Here is a 21,434-nt window from a genome sequence, read left to right as displayed (position 1 = left end):
AACTTAGTGGTAGATGGAAAGGCTATTTTTGATGACAGGGCTTAGCAACATTCCCTAAACAGAAAACCTCTCTCCTATACACTTATAGCACTGCAAAATACTTTTAATATAATTTAGTCACTGATCTCAGAAAAAGGAGAAAGTTGGCTTTGCAAATTATTGTCTTTCGTAGCCAAGTAAATGAACAAACCCAGAGGAAGCACGGTGTCCCTGGGGTCATGAATTCAGTCAAACACAGAGTAACTGCTGAATGCAAAGCACGGCGGAAGACAAAAAATGCAGCCTGGCATTGTCCTTACCTTCAAAGAATTCATAGTTTAGTAATGGAAGTAGGAAAAACACAAAAAATATAAAACAATATGGAATATAAAAAGTGTTACAAGAGAGGTACAGATAAAGTACTGGAGTAATTTGAAGAAAAGAGAGATCTCATACCTGTGGAGAAGCAGAAATCACACTGATGAGGATCCAATTTCTTCTGTGCACATCTTAGGCTACTTTCACTTCTCTTTCCTTATTATCCCATTTCCAAGGATATTTAGTTACCCTCTTAACACCCGAGAAATGCAAATCAAAACCACAATGAGATACCATCTCACACCAGTTAGAATGGCAATCATTCAAAAGTCAGGAAACAACAGGTGCTGGAGAGGATGTGGAGAAATAGGAACACTTTTACACTGCTGATGGGACTGTAAACTACTTCAACCATTGTGGAAGTCAGTGTGGCGATTCCTCAGGGATCTAGAACTAGAAATACCATTTGACCCAGCAATCCCATTACTGGGTATATACCCAAAGGATTATAAATCATGCTGCTATAAAGACACATGCACACGTATGTTTATTGTGGCACTATTCACAATAGCAAAGACTTGGAACCAAGCCAAATGTCCAACAATGATCGACTGGATTAAGAAAATGTGGCACATATACACCATGGAATACTATGCAGCCATAAAAAACGATGAGTTCACGTCCTTTGTAGGGACATGGATGAAGCTGGAAACCATCATTCTCAGCAAACTATCGCAAGGACAAAAAGCCAAACACCGTATGTTCTCACTCGTAGGTGGGAATTGAACAATGAGAACACATGGACACAGGAAGGGGAACATCACACTCCGGGGACTGTTGTAGGGTGAGGGGTAGGGGGAGGGATAGCATTAGGAGATACATCTAATGTTAAATGATGAGTTAATGGGTACAGCACACCAACATGGCACATGTATACATATGTAACTAACCTGCATGTTGTGCAGATGTACCCTAAAACTTAAAGTATAATTAAAAAAAAACAAAACAAACAAAAAAAATCTCAACCCCTCCTGTGTTGGACTGGATCAGACAGTGCATGCGTTACTTTGAAGGGTATATTTATTTCCACCACAATCAAGAATTCCAATGGAAATACTTCACCGAAAGCAAGGTTGTGAGAGTCTCTTCGGTTGCTGCCTCTGCCTTTTTCTTTGCTTCTTCTAACCCGATCTACTTTACCTGAGGCCACTGCTACCTGCCTGCTAAGCTGGACCGCTCCTCCCGCCAAATGTCAAAGCTTCTTCCCACAAAAGTCTCTGGTCCTGGTCTGTGTCCTCAGTCAACGAAGTCAATGCACTCCCTCTCCTCATAGGCAGTGGGGACCTGTCGTTTTAGCTGTAGTATTAATTGTCCCTCAGTAAAGGAAAGTAGGACATTACCTGTGCCTGGGATTCTTTCTCAGTCTTAGTATAATGCTGTCTCAGAAAGTAACTGGTTACTACCACTCATGAGAGGCTAATACATGTGTTTACTTTTCACCATAGTCTAATGAGAATTCCAGTATGTACCACCCAGCTCCAGAGGCCCCCAAGTACAAAAGTGGTCAGGGTACTCCAAAATCTGAAGGCTGCTATCCTACATGCATGCAAGTGAGATGCCACTGTCATCACACACTTTCTTCTCTGTTCTCCACATACCTGGGCTAAAAAACTGACCACTAACACACAAGGAAGCTAAATCTTGGGTCAACCACTCCACCAGGAATGGAAGAATCAGGAAAAACTGATCTTCCTCATGAACTGCCTGAAAGAATTCTCTTCAAAAGACACCAGGACACCTTCTCCACAGCACTTCACCAGAATATGCAGCAAGGCGATACTAACCTTGCGAGGTCTCACACTCCACCAGATATCTCAGTGATGCTATTTCTCATCATCTTGGTATTCTCAGCTACCAACAAAAATGTAAGCCTCAAGGGTCAATAGTCCTCTCATTTATTGTATTTTCATTCCTGTATAATTTTGCATTCTTCCCTCTGATTCTTCCCTTCCTCTCTGACTTGCCTCCAAATCCTTCCCATGGTGTGCTCTGAATCTCTCTGAAGACATGTAGAACACCATGCAAAAGCACAGCTTTGCGGCCAGGTAGAACTGGATTTAATGATTCAAATGTGGACTTGCTGTGTAACCTTAAATGCATATGGCCTCACTGTGCCTTATGACCTAATCTGTAAAATCCAGATGATAGTAATTACTTTGCAGGGTCTGGTAATATTATAATGTATCAAGACAGCCAGGTATAGTACATGGTACATGCTAGGTGTTCAACAAATGACAAATATTGCTATTTTTGGGACTCCTACATTTTACCCTTTTCACAGACTCCTCACTCTAAGTCCTGTTCTATCTCTTGTCCAACTCTTTCCCCAGGATGTACAACCCTTGCATATCTCAAGAGAAGGCTACTTGTGCCCCCAGAGCCCACACACCAAAATCTGAGTGGCAGCATTATCCCAGCCCATCATGCCACTTCCAAGCCATTCCTTTCCATTCTCTTATCAAAATACCTCTGCTCTCACGGCTCATGCCACACTTGCCCACTCCTCAGTTCTGCCTCTCCTCATCACTGCACTTTCTTTAATAAGGACTTTGACAACTGTGTCAAACTTTTTTCTCTTCTAATTCCCTCCCAGTTGTGGTTAGTCACAACTTGAGCATGGATGATCTTTATAACACTGTGGCTTCAGAATTCTTCAACTCCAAAACCCTCTGCCCACTCTCAGCAACTCAGTTCCATAACCACACCTGGAATGTTCTGCCTCTGCATACTTATGATACTTTACCATACTTAAATGGTTCAAATGTCTGGCTCTCCTTGGTGGCCTGTTAGGTTCCCACTGCTACAGAACATATCTTATGAGAGGTTTTAACCTTATCCCTAGGACAGTGTCTGGCACATGGTGGGTATTTAATAAATATTTATGGAATGAATAACATGGTACATTTATATAGTTTTCTAGAGATAATCTTGTTTGCTCATCACCTTAGGAAGACAGAAACATTATTATAATTCCCCTGTGTAAACAGGGAAATGAGGCTCAGAAAAGTTAAATGACTTAGTTAAGGGTACATAATTAGACCGATACAAATACTTTTATATCACCTAGAGGCTGGCAGGGGCTTTTCCTACCATCCTAGCTACAAGACCAGCTCTCTTCTTCCTCTACCTTCCTTACCCTTGTATACTTGTTTCTTATAAAATCTTATCAGAAAATTTGGAAAGTGATAGCTTACTCGTTTAATGCACATATGAATAATTCTGATAGGATTATGCATCTCTGTGCTTTAAAGGGTGTACTGATATGAGACTCTTGGTATCTTTTTAAAGGAACTATGTAATGTTATATTTGATTGCTCCTAGTGTGTGTACTAAGATGATAAATATTCAGTCTATTATCTACATTAAGTCAATTTCAAAACTAAAAAATGCAGAAATCCAGTATTGTATTCTCTGATTAATTCAATCCTGCATTTAAGCTTCCTGAAAAAGCCTGCAGAATGACAGTTCAAAACTTCTCTGGGTTACAAATGAAAAATGATCATTGGCAGAAATTTGAAAACTCCCTTTTAATATATAAAGAAGAGTTCTGCAATCAGGAAAGCAAAAACCTGCTTCCTGAACCACTCTACTCCACATCCCATGCATGGCTGAATCCAACACCATCTTAACTGGCATTATTTATAATCCCAAATTGAGAAGTATCTAGTTCCAGGCAATGAATCAAAAGTCTTTCTTATCAGCTGGAATCTTTAAAAATGTTTTCCTAGTTTAAGGAAGCCATTTGAGATCCCTAAAATATTTTCCTAGTTTAAGAAAGGCATTTTTAAAAACAGATCCTTGCTAATGGTTTGTTTTCATGGTGAGTTTCCACCTCTGTGTATGGCAATGACATTCAACATTCTTCGGAAGGCACTGCTATGCTACACACTGAAGCATGTAAAGTTTTCAGGGCTGTAGGTACTTATACTCCAGTAGGGAAGAAATACATGCAAAAAAATAACTTCCTTGCATGTACTCGTATTGATTAGCAGCAAGAGCCGAAGTTCAATTATGAATAATACAAATAAAACTTATAGAGTCAGTCAATTATAGCTAACAATTCTTGAGTGCTTGCTGTCTGCCTGGTACCATGCTGGATACTTTAATACACTAACTTATTTAATTTCAAGAATCCTGTGAGGTAGCCATTCTAGTCGTCATGTTACAGATGAGAAAGTTTAGCCTGAGAGAAGTTCAGTAACTGGCCTAAGGTCAAAGAGCAGGTTAAATGGTGGAAATGGTATTCAAATACAGGGTTTTTCACTCGAAAACACAGTGCTTGTTTCTTTACTTCTCGTTACCTCCTTCTACTGAAGCTTATCATCACCAATACAGGTACCGTGTAGGTTGTTTTTTTACCTGTCATAAAATGTGAATCTGCTAACTGGTGAGGGAATCACAGGGAGGCTTTCAGCTGGCTGTGCTGCAAGCAGTACAGACTCCAGTGGGTTGGCAATAACAAATTACAGCACAGCCAAGAGTCAAAGTAGTCCCTGACCTATGATCTTGTTGCTATTCTTGTTTTACTAGATTTTTCAAATAGCAATGTGGCACATACCATTACTATGCCTAGCTAAACATTAAAAATCACTATTACCTTGTCAGATATGCCACTGTTGATGAAATTTTAAAAAACCAACAAAATAAATGATAAGAGTTTCTACTGAGTAAAAATATAACACAACGCTATTCAGAAAAAGTGCAACAAAACCATTGCAACTTAGAAGGCAGCAAGTATGCAGCTGAGTATTGTGTTGAAATGGAGGCCTAATCCTGGGCTAGGAACAATTTAATAACCAAGTAGTCTTTGTGATATTTGCCGAATAACGAAGAATATTCAAATCCAGAACTAATTATTAGAGTCTATTAATGGTGCTGAAAATAACCTAATAGTTTAGAAAATATTCATGATGTACATGTTCACAAATACATGGCTTTAAAAACAGAGTGCAATCTCACTTTTAGACGTAAATCCAACAAAACATGTATATATATAGACTTGTATACTGAAAACTACAAGATGCTCATGAAAGACATTAAATATCTAAAAATAGAGAGATATACTGTGTTCATGGATTGGAATACCGGGTTGTCCCTCCATATCCACAGAAGATTGGTTCCAGGACTCCCTTCAGAAACCAAAATCAATCTGAGGATGTTCAAGTCAGTGATATAAAATAGCACAGTATTTGCATATAATCCATGCAGATCCTCCTATAGCCTTTAAAAAATGTCTAGATTACTTACAATATCTAATACAACAGTGGTTCTCAACCTTTTAGGCACCAGGGACCGGTTTTGTGGCAGACAGTTTTTCCACGGATGGGATGGTTGGTGGTTTGGGGATAAAACTGTTCATCTCAGGGCAACTGGAATTAGAGTCTTTCTCATAAGGAGCATGTAACCTAGATCCCTCACATGTGCAGTTTTGTAGTTCACAATAGGGTTCGTGCGCCTATGAGAATCTAATCCTGCTGATCTGACAGGAAGTGGAGTAATGACAGTAATGCTGGCTTGCGTGCTGCTTACCTCCTGCTTTGTGGCCTGGTTCCTAACAGGCCACAGAGTGGTATGATCTGTGGCCCAGGGTGTAATGCAATATAAATGCTATGTAAATAGTTGTTACACTGTATTGCCTTTCATTTAAAATTTTTTTATTTTTAATTTTTGTGGGTACATAGTAGGTGTATATATTTATGGGGTATATGAGATATTTTGATACAGAAAAGCAACGTATAATAATCACATCACGGGAAATAAGGTATCCATTCCCTCAAGCATTTATCCTTTGTGTTACAAACAATCCAATTATACTCTTTCAGTTATTTAAAAATGTACAATTAAATTAATTTGACTATAGTCACTCTGTTGTGCTATCAAATACTTGGTGTTATTCATTCTTTCTATTTTTTTTTGTACTCCTTAACTACGCTCATCTCCTCCCCACCCCCTACTACTTTTCCCAGACTCTGGTAACCATCCTTCTACTCTCCATCAACATGTGTTCAATTATTTTGATTTCTACATCCTACAAATAAGTAAGAACATGTGATGTTTGTCTTTTTGTGTGTGGCTTATTTCACTTAACATAATGACCTCTAGTTCCATCCACATTGTTGTAAATGACAGGATCTCATTATTTTTTATGGCTGAATAGTATCCATTGTGTTTAAGTACCATATTTTCTTTATCCATTCATCTGTTGATGGACACTTAGGTTGCTTCCAAATCTTGGCTATTGTGAACAGTGCTGCAATGAACATGGGAGTGTAGATCTCTCTTTGCTATACTGATTTCATTTCTTTTGGGTATGTACCTAGTAGTGGGATTGCTGGATCATATGGTAGCTCTAGTTTTAGTTTTCTGAGGAACCTCCAAACTGTTGTCCACAGTGGTTGTACCAATTTTCATTCCCACCAACAGTGTATGAGAGTTCTCTTTTCTCCACATCCTTTCCAGCCTGTCTTTTGGATAAAAGTCATTTTAACTGGGGTAAGATAATATCTCATTACAGTTTTGATGTGCAGTTTTCTGATGATCAATGATTTTGAGCACCTTTTCATATGCCTGTTTGTCATCTGTATGTCTTCGTTTGAGAAATGTCTATTCAAATCTTATGGCTATTTTTTAAAATTGGATTATTCATTTTTTTCTTATGTAGTTGTTTGAGCTCCTTATATACTGTGGTTATTAATCTCTTGTCAGATGGGTAGTTTGTAAATATTTTCTCCCATTCTGTGGGTTTCTCTTCACTTTGTTGATTGTTTCGTTTGCTGGGCAGAAGCTTTTTAAGTTGATGTGATCCCATTTGTCCATTTTTGCTTTGGTTGCCTGTGCTGGTGGGGTATTGTTCAATAAATTTTTGCTCAGTCCAATGTCTTGAAAAGTTTCTCCAATGTTTTCCTGTTCCAGTTTCATAGTCTGAATTCTTATATATTTAAGTCTTTAATTCATTTTGGTTTAATTTTTGTATTAGGCAAGAGATAGGGGTCAAGTTTCATTCTTCTGCATATAAATGTCCAGTTTTCCTAGCACCATTTATTGGAGAGACTGTCCTTTCTCCAATGCATGTTCTTGGTATGACTGTCAAGAATAAGTTCACTGTAGTATATTGGTTTTAAATATGTATTATTTTTAATTGTTTTTAAATAGTTTTTAAAAAAATATTCTTGATACGTAGTTGGTTGAATTCATGGATACAGAACCCAAGGGTATGAAGGGCCTTGGGTTTAACATAGCAAATACGTTGATTTATCCCTAATTGATATACAGTGTTAACGGAATTCTAACTAAAACCTCCGCAAGATTTTGGTAGATATAGGCAAGATGATTCTAAAATTTATATGGAAAGGGAAAGGTAAATAGAATAACTAAAACAGTGTTGAAAAAGAAGAGAAAGTGGGAGGAATCAGCGTACCTATTTCAAGACTTTTTTAACTATAGTAATCAAGACTGTATGTACTGGTAAAGGGATAGTCACATAGATCAATGAAAAAGAACAGAGAATCTGTGAACAGACCATGCAAATATGCCTGCCGGGTTTTTCACAACAGTGCAAAAGCAACTCAACCAACAAGAGACAGCTTTTGGCTGGGCGCAGTGGCTCACGCCTGTAATCCCAGCACTTTGGGAGGCCAAGGAGGGTGGATCACGAGGTCAGGAGATCAAGACCATCCTGGCTAATATGATAAAACCCCATCTCTACTAAAAAAACACACACAAAATTGCCAGGTGTGGTGGCAGGTGCCTGTAGTCCCAGCTACTTGGGAGGCTGAGGCAGAAGAATGGCGTGAACCTGGGAGGCAGAGCTTGCCATGAGCCGAGATCGTGCCACTGCACTCCAGCTCGGGTGACAGAGCGAGACGGTCTCAAAAAAAAAAAAAAAAAAAAAAAAAAAAGCAGTTTTTTCAACAAATGGTGCTGGAGAAATTGGACATCCACAGGAAAAAAATGAATCTGAACTCAAGTCTACCACCTTAAACAAAAATGAATTCAAAATGGATCATGAAGCTAAATGTAAAACGTAAAATTCTCTTAGAAAATAAGAGAAAATCTTTGGGATCTCTGTCTAGACAAAGAGTTTTTATACTTAACACCAAAAGTAAGATCCATAAAAAAATTGATAAGTTAAACTGAATCAAAACAAAAGACTTTTGCCCATGAAAGATCCTGTTAAGGGAATGAAAATAATATCTTGATACTGGGAGAAAATATACCAAACTACATATGTGAGAAAGGACAACCATTTTAAAAATATAAGGAACTCCTAAAACTTAACAATAAAGAACAATCCAATCAATTCAATTAGAAAATGGGCAAAAGACATGAGCCAGCATTTCATCCAAATGGATATATAGATGACAAGTGATGAAAAGATGTCCCACATCATTAACTGCTAGGGAAATGCAAATGAAAATCAAAATGAAATATCACTACACATCTATCAGAATTGCTAAAATTAAAAAAATAGTGATGACACCAAATGTTGGCAAGGATGCAGGGAAATTAGATCACTCATACATTGCTGGTAGGAATTTAAGTTGGTACAGTCACTCTATAAAACTACCATATGAACCCAGCAACTGCACTCCTGGGCATTCATCCCAGGGAAATGAAAACTTATGTTCACACGACAACCTGTACACAAATCTTTATGTTGGTTTTATTTGTAATAGCCAAAAAATGGAAAAAACTCAGATGTCCTAGATAACTCTTCAGAAAACTGTGCTACGTCATAAGTGAAAAAAATGTCAATCCTAAAAGGTTACATGTTGTATGATTCTATTTATATACTGTTTTTGAAGTGACAAAATTATATAAATGGACAAGTAGTGATTGCCAGGGTTTCAGGAGAGAGTAGGGGATGGGAAGAAAATGGTTGTGGCTATAAAAGGTGAACATGAGGGATCCTTGTGGTGACAGAAATGTTTTCTAAGCTGTATCAATGTAAATATACTGGTTGTGACATTCCACTACAGTTCTGTAAGATGTTACCATTGGAGGAAACTGGTTGAAGAGTATGTGGAATCACTCTGCATTATTCCTTACAAATGCATGTGAATCACAATTATCTCAAAGTAAAAAGTTTACTTAAAAAATTAAAAGTATATATTTTTTGTAAGAAAAATAATGTAAGTATATATTTTTTGTAAGAAAAAATATGTATCAAAATCTTTATCCCTAGGTGGTAGTATATCAGTGACTTTCATTTTCTCCTTCTGGATTATCCGACTTTTTCTAAAATGAACATACATTGTTTTGGTAACTAAAAAGTTACAGAAGACATCAGCTGTAAAAACACAGAACTAATATCTAATGACATAAGCTGCTCAACTCAGCATATCTGGTAATATGTTAGGCCAGGGGTCCCTGTTTTGATTTTGAGATTTCTAAGTGTCTGATGACCAGTGCATAGAGTATGTTTAAAATGAGCTAACCTTTTCTTTTAAAATTTTACACTTCAATTTTTTCCGTTCTGTATTCTATTTCTGCAGTTATCTAGTAACCTCTACTCCTTCAAGGTATTTATGAAACCCCACAAATTCTCAATTTATGGAACCTTTAGCATCAGGCTGGATCCATAGGTAGTGAGAGTTATGTGTATCCAGGAGAATGTCATATTTATAGATAGCCAAACTGAATAGAATTTGACCAGAAGGTCCCCGCTGTTAACTCCTGGAATGAGTTTGTCTTGTGAGAAGAATGGAACCATGACCCTAATACAGAGGTAATAGATACTTCTGATCCTTAGTCACTTAATTCTAAAGGATGCTGAATTGCAGGGAGATAAGACATGAGGACAAGGTAGGACCTCAGAGTAAGTACGAATATTTTTTTTCTAAAGGAAGAACCTAAAATAATAATAGCAATAATGTATGTTTGCTCAGTGCATACTAGATACCAGGCATTATTCTAGGAGCTTAACATGCATTGACTCATTTAACCCTCGTAACTAGTGGCCTTCCAACTGGGGTATGTGTACTGGGCATGCAAATACAAGATACGCACATGCAAGGGTATTTTAAGGAAATTTGTCTTTAGACCTTAACTTCCATTTGTACTTTATTTTTTAGCTGCCTGAGAATCCAACTACATTCATATTGGCTTTTCCATGTTAAAAAAAAAAGCCAAATTTCTCACTCAAAACAAATCTTATTACAGTTCATTATCTTGTATACCATTGTCTTTGGGGTAAACAGACTCCTGGAATCCAAAATATGCTATGACGGGAAATACTACTGGTTTCAGGGACACATGCTTTCATCAGGACATCTTTAGCCAGCATGTCAACTATTTTCAATCACAATCAATTCTTATTTAATACTGTTATAGAATATTTACTCTTTTCTACCTCCTATTTAACAAAAATAAACTTTGAAAGCCATGATAAAAAGTTTTAGATCCAACTTAAAAATGTGTGAGGAAGTATGCATTTTTTCTAAGTTCTTTACAGAGTACATTTTTAAGGACCACTGCTCATAATAGCCCTATGAAATAGATATTAATATCTGCAACCCCATTTTACATATGTGGCACAAATAAGGTCCAGAGAGATCAAGAAACTTGCCCTAGGACACATAGCTGGTAAAGATCAGCGTTAAGATTCTAAACTGAGAAATCTGACCCTAGAACCTGAGTTCTTAACCACCATGCTATATACTGCCTTTACAGTTTCAATTAATATTTACTCAGGCCCAACGTGGAATCGGAACAATGTACCTGTGAATCACGAGAGGAGACACTGAGCAAATAATCCTGTCTTAAGGAAAATATTGGAAATATGTCTAGAAAAAGGATTTTACTTCTGACTAATGATACTGGTAGAAAATGGTTAGTTTTCCATTATTTTTATTCTTGTCAGAGATGGCAGAAACAGGAATTTGGGATACTCAAGTGGCTGCAGATACAAAGATCATGTGGGAAATTGAGAAGCTAGTATACTTTTGTAACGTAAGTCAGGCACGTAAGTTAGAACATGGCTACATTTCTGGTGACAGAATAACTTATGATGCTTATGGCTGGCAACAGGGTAGAAGGCTTGTGCTGCAAAGCATTTATCAGCATGCATCTTTAAAACTGGCTGCTCTTGTTACCTAATTTCTTACACTGCTTCTTCCCTTACAAAACATGAGTCTTTCTAATCATATTCCACAAAGTTCATTTATTAAAACATTTTGTTTTGGAAGAAGAAGGTGAACATGGACACACATACATACATGCACACCCCTTAAAGGTAGGGTTTCTTTTTTTTTTTTTGAGACGGAGTCTTGCTCTGTCGCCCAGGCTGGAGTGCAGTGGCGCAATCTCGGCTCACTGCAAGCTCCACCTCCCAGGTTCACGCCATTCTCCTGCCTCAGCCTCCCGAGTAGCTGGGACTACAGGTACTCGCCACCATGCCCAGCTAAGTTTTTGTATTTTTAGTAGAGACAGGGTTTCACCGTGTTAGCCAGGATGGTCTCGATCTCCTGATCTCGTGATCCGCCCACCTTGGCCTCCCAAAGTGCTGGGATTACAGGCGTGAGCCACTGTGCCTGGGCCTAAGGTAGGGTTTCAAGAATGACATTTTCCAAATGACCTTGGGTTAAAATTACTTGTAATCCCAAGCTACTTTGAAATGTTTAACCTCTGCACTCATTTCAAGTTTTCTTAAAATATACTTTAGACTACATGGGATGGAATGAAGCAGGCAAGCTCTAGGGAGGATAGGAAATACCATATTCCTGAGGCCAGTCAGCCTGTCAGCACTGGCATACCTGCAGAGAGCTCCTAGGACAGTGGTGATGAGACAAGTTGTGCAGTTCTGATGGAGAGGTTTTCCTAAGCATTTGGGTGTCCTAATTAAATACAGCCTTATTTCATGATAGGAGTGACTCAGGGTCAAAGGCAATGGGAAATGCTACAAAGAACATGACTGCAACCCCAGGAAGGCTTTGGAAAGGCAGAGGCTAGTGTTGCAGAGAAAGAGCCCAGGCAGGGGATTGCAGAACAGTTTCATAACCTACCACTGGGAGGCCCTGGGCAAGTCATGCATCTCTGTCACCTGGTTTTGCTCTCAAAGACTATGACTCAGAAAATCAGAGGTGGAATTGCTTTCTCTAAATTTCTTAGAAAACGTTATAAGGTAGAGGAATAATCTCTTCCCTGAAAAATCACGACCAGCATGACTGAATCCCATGCTTGCATTCCCAGCTGCACTTTTCCAAAAGGTGTTTTCAATTACTTTCAGTGAGCTAATGTTCCCTTGACTATCTTAAAGACTCAGAAGATAGAGACAGTTAAATTTGAATCTTGAAGAAAACAATGGCAAACAGCTGCACAATGGACCCATGTGGACAAAGATGCCTGGGGCCTTACTAGAAGGGGCATTCATAGAGTGCTTCATAGTTCAGGGAGGGACTGCCCTTGGAACAAGCCCTCCATGGAAGGAGCTCAGAAGGATCAGCTGCAGACAGTGAAGCAATGAGCTTTGAGATAAATGTCAGTGAAGTTTTCTGTGTCTCCACGCACTCCTATCAGGAGAAAAGCTAGCTGGCTTTGCAGTAGCGGGGGCAGTAGGGAAGATGAGTGTACTATTTCCTCCCTCCAATTTTGTTCTGTGCTAGAGGAGGTCTTAGAGATCATCTGAGTCAATTCCTACATTTCACAGCCTAGGAAACAGAAGACAAGACTTGCTCCAGGTCACTGAACTAGTAGGTGGCAAAAATGGAGACTAGAATCCAGTTGTTCTGGATTCCACTTAAAAAGCCTGACTAAATCTTCCTCAATTAGCCACGGGTGTCTTCTTTTCCAGATTATTAACGAGCAATGAATTCTTATTTCATACAAATGCCTATGAAATTTGTATTTATATTATACTACCTTTTCACTCAAAGGTAAGACATCAGTAAAGTGATTCAGTTATCAAATATCATATAAAGAACCATAATGGGATATGCATAGTTCTAGTCTGTTAAATTGTTCAGTTTTAGAAATGTTTCTGCTTCCTATCCTTTTTGCTTGACATGAGGCTTTGACTTACAGGTGGGATGCAGAAAAATCTTCATATCTTCATCTCCATCTACTCTTTAGGGCTTTAAATTCAGTTAATCCATTACTTGCATAAAGTTAGTAAAAACAAAGAAAATATTTAATTTCGAAGAGTATTAGCTAGCATTGTTAAGTAGGAAAGAACAGGAAAACCAAGTAAATCTCTCTGGATGGTTTTGCTTGTGGATATGCATGTAGTAATATTAGAAAATGCAACTGAACTCTAATTAATAAACTACTTCCTGTAGGGCAAATACAGCCGGAAAAATTGGAAAGCAGATCAATAAGATTACTACATATCTTTAAGCCACTGAAAACAAGAGCTAGACGTTGGAATGTATTAGCAAAGTAGCTATGTCTAGACGCTTCATGTTAACTATATTATATAACTTTTACTCTTGGATACTTTACTGGTAGGGAAATGGATAAAATGATCCTCACTGATGCCTTCTAATACTGGTGCTTTACAGAGCAGAGGTGGGAAATGTCCTTATTTCATCAAAGGATTCTTTCTCTCTGGAGAGTGTAAACCATAGTTGATTTAAGTACATGCAAACAGTGACTTACTTAGTGCTTCTAAAAAATTTCTGAGTCAGAAGGACAAAAAATAAAAATAACAAAAAATAAACATTTAAATCACAAAAAGGAAAAAAAGAGCTCACTAAATAAATACTACCCAGAGAAAGAAACTGGTTTCATATTGTAGTGAATTAAAAGATACAAAGAAGTGGGGCAGATAGAGAAGAGAGAGGAAAATATGAAGAAAAAGAAATTACAAGGCACAAGGACGAGAAGATATAATCAGGATTAGCAAGAAAAATGGGAGACTCAAGGGAGTGATGAGGAGAAAAAGAAGAGAGAGAAACCTGCAGAGAAGGAGAGAAAGGAAAGAGCAAGAACTTGATGTCTGTGTAAGACTGAGGAGAGTGGTGTGCTTTGACAGTTTTGAAAATGTAATCATTTTCTCAGCAATTTATCATGAATTATCAATGTGCAGAATATTCATTTTCTACAAATATAAAGATTTTGAAATGATTTAGGTTTTAAAAGTTAATTTCAATCAGAAAATGAATAATTTAGTTATCCATATATTAGCTATGTCTTCATATATTTCCTCTGACAATAATAACTTACTCCTTTGCATTATTTTTAGTTTTGGGGGATCTAGGTATCTGTATTCCATAATGTCTGAGCATTACACTGAAAACCTATATTAACTTCTGAAATGAAACTATTTTTTTCTGTATCAATTTGAGCTTTTGGTTTAGGTAAGCGATGTCCAAGGGACACATATAATGATAACTTCTCTCTTTCATTGCCTTTTCCATCCCAGCAAGCTCCCAAATTTCACTTTAAAAACCTACAAAAGTAGTTTAAAAAATTATAGTTAGAGCCAGGTGCAGTGGCTCATGCCTGTAATCCCAGCACTTTGGCAGGCCGAGGCGGGCAGATCACTTCAGGTCAGGAGTTCCTGACCAGCCTGGCCAACATGGTAAAACCCCATCTCTACTACAAATACAAAAATTAGCCAGGCATGGTGGCGGGCACCTGTAATCCCAGCTACTCGAGAGGCTGAGGCAGGAGAATCACTTGAACCCTGGAAGTGGAGGTTGCAATGAGTCGAGATCTCGCCACTGCACTCCAGCCTGGATGACAGAGCGAGACTCAAAAAAAAAAAAAAAAAAAAAAAAAAAATATATATATATATATATATATATATAGTTGAAACAACAGGAGAAAATCTTTGTGAGTTTGTGTTAGGAAAAGATTCCTTAGGTACAATACCAGAAGCACAGTCCATAAGAGAACACTGATCAATTGGTCTTCTTCAAAAACTTTTCCTTTGTGAAAGACATTATTAATACAATGAAACGGCAAACCAAAGACTGGGGAAAAAAACTTGCAAGTTATATATCTGAAAAAGCCTTGTTCAGAATATATAAATAAATCTCAAAACTCAATAATAAGAAAACAATTAAACAAAAAAAGCAAAAGATTTCAAAAGATGCCTCACTAAAGACTATACTTGGATGAAAAATAGGTCTATGAAAAGATGCTCAACACCATTAGTCATTGTGGAAATACAAATTAAAACCACAAGGAGATACCACTATTAGAATGACCAAAAAAACAAAAGAAACAAAACCCAGTCAACCAAAACCAAAACCAAACTAACCCACTGACAATACCAATTGCTGGTGAGGTTGCTGAGCAACTGGAATTTCTCATACACTGTTGGTGGGAATACAAAATAGTACAATCACTTTGGAAAACAGTTTGGCAGTTCTTTATAAGATGCTAAACATTCATTTACAACAAAGCCCAGTAATTCCACTCCTAGAGAAACACTCACAAGAAAGCTACATTCACTTAAAACCTGTACGTGAACATTAATAGTGGCTTTATTCATAATTCATAATTGCCCCAAACAGAAAATAACCCAAATGTCCTTCAACTGGTAAGTGGATTAGCAAACTATGGTACAGCTGTATGACAGCACATTAAACAGCAGCAAAAAGGAACAAACTGTTGGTACACATGACAATTTGGATATTATCTCAAGTACATTCTGCTAAGTGAAAGAAACCAGATTCAAAATGCTGTGATTCCATTTATATGACATTCAGGAAAAGGTAAAATTAGAGGAACAGAAAAAAAATCAGCAGTTACTAGGGATTGAGAATAGAGAGGAGGACTGATTAAAAAGGCAACCTGAAGGATTTTGGGGGTGATGGAAGTGCTTTGCATTTTGATTATGGTGGTGATCACACTACTGTATGCATTTGTCTGAATCACAGACCTGTCCTAGACACAAAAGTGAATTTTACCATATTTAAATTTTAAAAAGTGAAAAAATGGGTTAGCCATTGCTCCCAACTCTCCAATGATTTTTATCAAAAATTTAAAGAGGCTCTACACTAAATTGCTACAATGATTCATAGGAAGGCACATATTTTGGACTTTAGCCTGGTGGCTAATAAATATCAGTTTAATTTTTCTTAAAAAGGTATTTGATCTGGGTAAGCAGGCTTAGGGCTAAAAAAAATTGTAAAAAAAGTATTTGAGTATCAACTAGGAGTTAGGTACTGTTATAATTGATAAAGCACAGATAAGAGTAGAACCTGGATTTTTTTTCCCCCTTTATGGTATTAGAACTAGTGGGCGTCAGCTGATTCCAAGACATTTCTCAGTAGTAATACTTGGAATGATATAATCAATGATACTGATGTCCAAACAAGTACAACTAACTTTGTGGCTTTTCTGTCCCTTTCTTCTGTGGTACTGAATGACTTCTAGTTGTTTTCTAATCAGCTCAATAGGTTAACTATTTGAGACTGAATAAAATAAAGCAGCCCACGGCAGGTCAAAGACTCTCTACTACTGCCAGAAAGGAAACGCAACTGTTCTATGCTCTTTATGCAGGTTTGCTGCAGAAAGGTACATGTTTATTTCATTAAAAGCTATTTTATTACCTGGAGGAAACCAAACATCAAGTTTAGCTCTCTAACACGAATCATATTTTATTCAAATGCAGATGTACTTTTCAACTACAGCAGCCATTTGATTAACTTGTCCAATGACTAAACTCATGACCCTCTATATTAAAAGTGGTGACCTTTATGCTGAAGAATCTAACCCAGAGCTAAGTTATCCATTAAAATGCAACTTGGGAGTATATTACTCTTCATGAAAATGTAACCACCTCTTTTCCTGCTAGTCGAGGTCTCCAGAGAAACACAGAGTGAATAAAAGACATATGTAACTTCTTTTATTTGGCCACTTAGGAGGGGGTCATCATCCACATGCATAGCTCTGATTCCCAGGTGACAGACAAAAATGACAGAACACTGCAGTGGCTGAAGAGTACTTCAGAAACATTTCAGTTGGAGGAAAGGCACTTCATTCCCTCATGAGAGACGGAAAGCCTGTAAGCTTGAGGATGTTATTTGCCTGCATCTTAGAGCTATGCTGAGATGAAGGATGAAAGAGGAACACAGAGGGGTCTTGGTTGATAAGAGAGGAAGAAATGGGGATATTTTTGCTTCTGAGATAAAAAAGCAAAGGAACTTTGGATTGATGTATGGTTTTGAGAAATTACAAGTACTTGGAGAAAGCATGGTCCCAAATGGGCAACATTTGTATAAAAAGACCCTGCTATTATAGTAAAAGTCAGTCATTTTTCCCTACATGAGGAAGCATAAAGAAATGAATTCTTTAAGGAGAAGGGAAGATATAAAACATCAGTCCTCTTGGTGTGAAACATTTTAACTAGTTTATCATCACGCTATCTACCATAATTAGCTGTTCTAAAATATTAATGTTCTCTTCTGGCAAACTTCAGGTTGGTTGTACGGTAGAATCACCTTATTTAAAACAATTCCATATCCGGGGATTCTAATTCAACTGATCAGGACTGTTTCTCTTGTGATTCTATTGAGCAGACTGGGCTGGAAACCACCACTTTAGGGGATATGGCTTAGTTTAGGAGATTCAGCAGAGATCTGTACCATACATACATATTTAAAAGTGGGCCACAATTCAACCAATGACAGAAAAATCTGAAGCTAAAGACATGGACAGGGAACGAGTTTCTGCATTATAAGATAATTCTTGGATTCATTACATTACCTTTACATAGTGGCTACTTCATTTATAATTCCCTAACTTGATGCAAGGCTGGGACTGATTGGGGATAGGTATTTTAACAGCCAAATTCCACCTACGCAAGTGAAAAAGAAGCTACAGCTCTGAGATGATAATATGAACCAAGTGAAAACTATGACTTGATTTATAAATATTCAGTTTTGGGAACACAAATAAGTAGAAAAAGTGAGGTTGATCTGTAATATCCATATCCTCATGTTTATACATAAGTGACAATTTCTCTAACTTATGGCTTTACGGTTAAATCCCTTGCATAGATTTAGTAAAACCACATCAGTTCCTCTTTATAAAGCTCTGTTTAAGAGACACAGCTATCATAAGGTTCTTACTTCCCATAATACTGTATTGTTTTCCCGTTTTTAGTGGCTGTTCCTTTTAAACAAATCTTTGGAGCACTGAAAGGCTTTATTCATTTTCTTTGAGTCTTTCTATATATCCAAAATCTGAAAGTGAGCCCAAAAAATGTGAATTTGCAAGCAGCCTTGATCAAAATTCATATTTAGGTCCAAATTAACTAGTTTGGTGGACCTAAGCTTATAAATATTTGCATATTTTTACGTGGGTAGCATGAAAAACCCCTCTACTCAATGGGCTAGTGAAAAATAGCAGGTAGGAGACTAAAAGGGACTTTTAAAATGAGCCACTCCAAAGGCTGCCATTAAAGTTATTTAAACACGTACATGAAATAACAATATGGAGCTTTTGCTTAACTGGGGCACAAATGCATAATCTAGAAGCCCAGACATGCAGCAAATGACATGGGTCTTGTGGCCTGAGGCTTTATTTTAAAAATTGAGCTCCTTTCTGCTGGCATGGGGGTAGCAGAAATTTTAATACAAGCATTATTATTACTTTATGAAAGGAAGAAATAACACAAATTAACTACAACGGAGAAATATTCTTTGTAATTCAGCTGTCAACTTCAGCATACATAAATTTTATTTTGATAGTTAGGCTCACAACCTTAGTACTTTTGACCAAAAGCTACTACAGAACTTCCAATGGCAAGAATCAGGCCAGGCACAGTGGCTCATGCCTTAATACTAGCACTTTGGGAGGCCAAGGTGGGAGGACTGCTTGAGCCCAGAAGTTTGAAACCAGCCTGGGCAACATAGGGAGACCCCCTTCTCTAAACAAACAAACAAAGAAATGGTGATGTTAAAAATTTTTTTATGAAGTTGAAAACAATTTAGTTAAGACTGATTGTTCTAACACTTAAAAAAAATGTGACACTAAATGTAGCCCTCATATTTCAAACAAGATAAAGAAGCATGCACTAAGCAACTAATATTTGTTTCTTAGCAGAAATCATTTGCTTTTCATGGCATCAGAGACAAGACGGGAAAATGTCACAATGATTATGGTCTGAAACAATGGTTCTGAAATCTCGCTGTGCATTCGAATCAGATGGAGAGCTTGCTAAAATACAGATCACTGGGCTCCACCCCTAGGGTTTCTGATTCAGTAGGCCTGGGGTTGGGTCTAGGAAGTTTCATTTCTTGCAAGTTCCCAGGTAATGCTGATGCTGCTGTTCCACACAACATACTTTAAGGGCTACTTATCTAAAATAATCGTTTGGCAATTAACTAGTTGGTCAAGATAAAAACAAATAATTACAGGCACAAGCAGGCCCAAGATAAAGTAAAACTATTTAGTTAATTCTTATGTTGAATATTCTGGAGAGTCTTATGTTGAATATCCTGAAGCATTAAGTAAAAAAACTCTCACTTTGACCCTGTCAGGTACTGACTGCCAACATGTCTGACCCTAAACAATAAAATCCATACATGATTTTATTTACAGCTGGAAATTGCTGCAAAATAATTGTAATTTCATAAATATAGCCAGTAGAATATATACATCCCAAAGTACTAGATTAAACCTTAACTTTTCCAAACATTAAATAAAACCACAAGGGCAAGAGTTCTCAATATGTTCTTTTTTCAAAACCACAGGCAAGCTAATTCTACAGATTGTGGAATGCACAATAGGCCATTCTCACAAAATAAACCCAAGGGATGAATTATATCTCTTCAAACTAGGTGGTGTCTTAAGTCAACAAAGTAAGTCTATGACTACCATGCTGAAAAACAGATTTTGTGACATGTATGGACCTCACAGAAACAGAAACATGTAACAATAAATATAAGTAAGGGTATAAAAAATGGGTGTGTTTGTGTGGCATCTATAAAGGCTTCCTAAATAAAATTTGTTGGAGCTTGACTATAACCAAAAAATAGTTACCCTGTGGGACCCTGTTTCCCAGAGCTGCATTCTTCTGACCAGAAATATGAATGCCATGTTGCTGTTTAGGGTCTTCAAAGCTGGCTCATTCCTCACTCAGATATTATGGGCTGTCTTCTCCAAGAGATTCCTGGAAACGAATAATTTCTCACTGATAGAAGAAAATAGAAACCATTAACTAACTACCAGTCTTAAAGCTGTAAGTTATGATAACAGTGAGTTTTCTTATCTGTGATGACAAAAAATTTTGACCTCCCTCCCCAGCAGTATAGAGGAGTTCCTTTTAAGTTTTTGCTATACTGTATTTGTAAATTCTTGCCTATGAGTTACATGAGTAATAAGTAGTATTTACTTTTTACATGTGCAGCTTAGGTCAGTATGTTAAATAGATTCTATTCTATGAATTCTATGTAGCACACTTCATGATATATGACTCTTTAGCAATAATGTTCTTGGTTTGTTATAAACAACATAATGGGAAAATAAAGAGTTGTTTGTATTTTACAATTCCATTTTAAAGATTGAACTGAACTAAAACTGTCTAGGAACATGCCAATATTTTCAGAGGCTCATGTAGCACTTTTTGGAAGATGGGGAGAGAATATCATAAGATACTGGAACAGTTTTTCCTCAGATAGCCTAAAGTCTAAATATGCCATACCTTGTACTCTAAAACAGCAATTGAAGGCAATGTTGTCTTGGGAAGACATCTGATAGTGTCTGGAGACATTTTTAATTGTCACAACTCGGAGGGTGCTACTGGCATGGTAGAGGCCAAGGATGCTGCTAAACATCCTACAGTGCACCAGACAGCCCCCTGCAACTAAGACCCAGAACAGAATGAGAAACCTGGCTCTAAAACAACTAAGAAAAGACATTGATAATAAAAATAATAAAAAGACGTGATGTATCATTGTAACATTTACTATTTACCTGTATTGATGGATATATTTTAAAAAATCCCTTCTTAGAGAACTTTTTATGAGTGTTACTCTCATAAAATCACACTATACTGGCATGCAGGCTTCAAGGAGGCAACAATTAGGGTGCAGAGGCCAAACTACACGATGTAATTCCCAACCAAAGAATCTTCATGAGTCATTAATCCCTGAGCTATCCACAGAGAGATCTTTCTACATAAG

General features: G+C 37.4%; 2 protein-coding genes across 5 annotated transcripts in view; one reads left to right on the top strand and one right to left on the bottom strand.

Moving 5' to 3' along the window:
- The window catches only part of CMSS1 (cms1 ribosomal small subunit homolog), a 370,501-nt gene that overhangs the window by 81,298 nt on the left and 267,769 nt on the right, over positions 1-21,434 (bottom strand). The window contains exon 1 of one of the 4 annotated variants that reach the window (XM_063661510.1): positions 436-504. The exons of the other annotated variants lie outside the window; for them this stretch is intronic. The gene's annotated coding sequence lies outside the window, so the exon portion shown is untranslated. Of the gene's footprint in view, positions 1-435; positions 505-21,434 lie in introns of those variants that run through there. 4 annotated transcript variants of the gene reach the window in all.
- LOC129033868 (filamin A-interacting protein 1-like) overlaps positions 1-21,434 on the top strand; it is a 219,553-nt gene that overhangs the window by 11,572 nt on the left and 186,547 nt on the right. The window lies entirely within an intron of this gene.

Source organism: Pongo pygmaeus, chromosome 2 (assembly GCF_028885625.2).
Source record: "Pongo pygmaeus isolate AG05252 chromosome 2, NHGRI_mPonPyg2-v2.0_pri, whole genome shotgun sequence".
Classification (NCBI taxonomy): Eukaryota; Metazoa; Chordata; class Mammalia; order Primates; family Hominidae; genus Pongo; species Pongo pygmaeus.
This window is presented reverse-complemented; position numbering and strand designations above follow the sequence as displayed.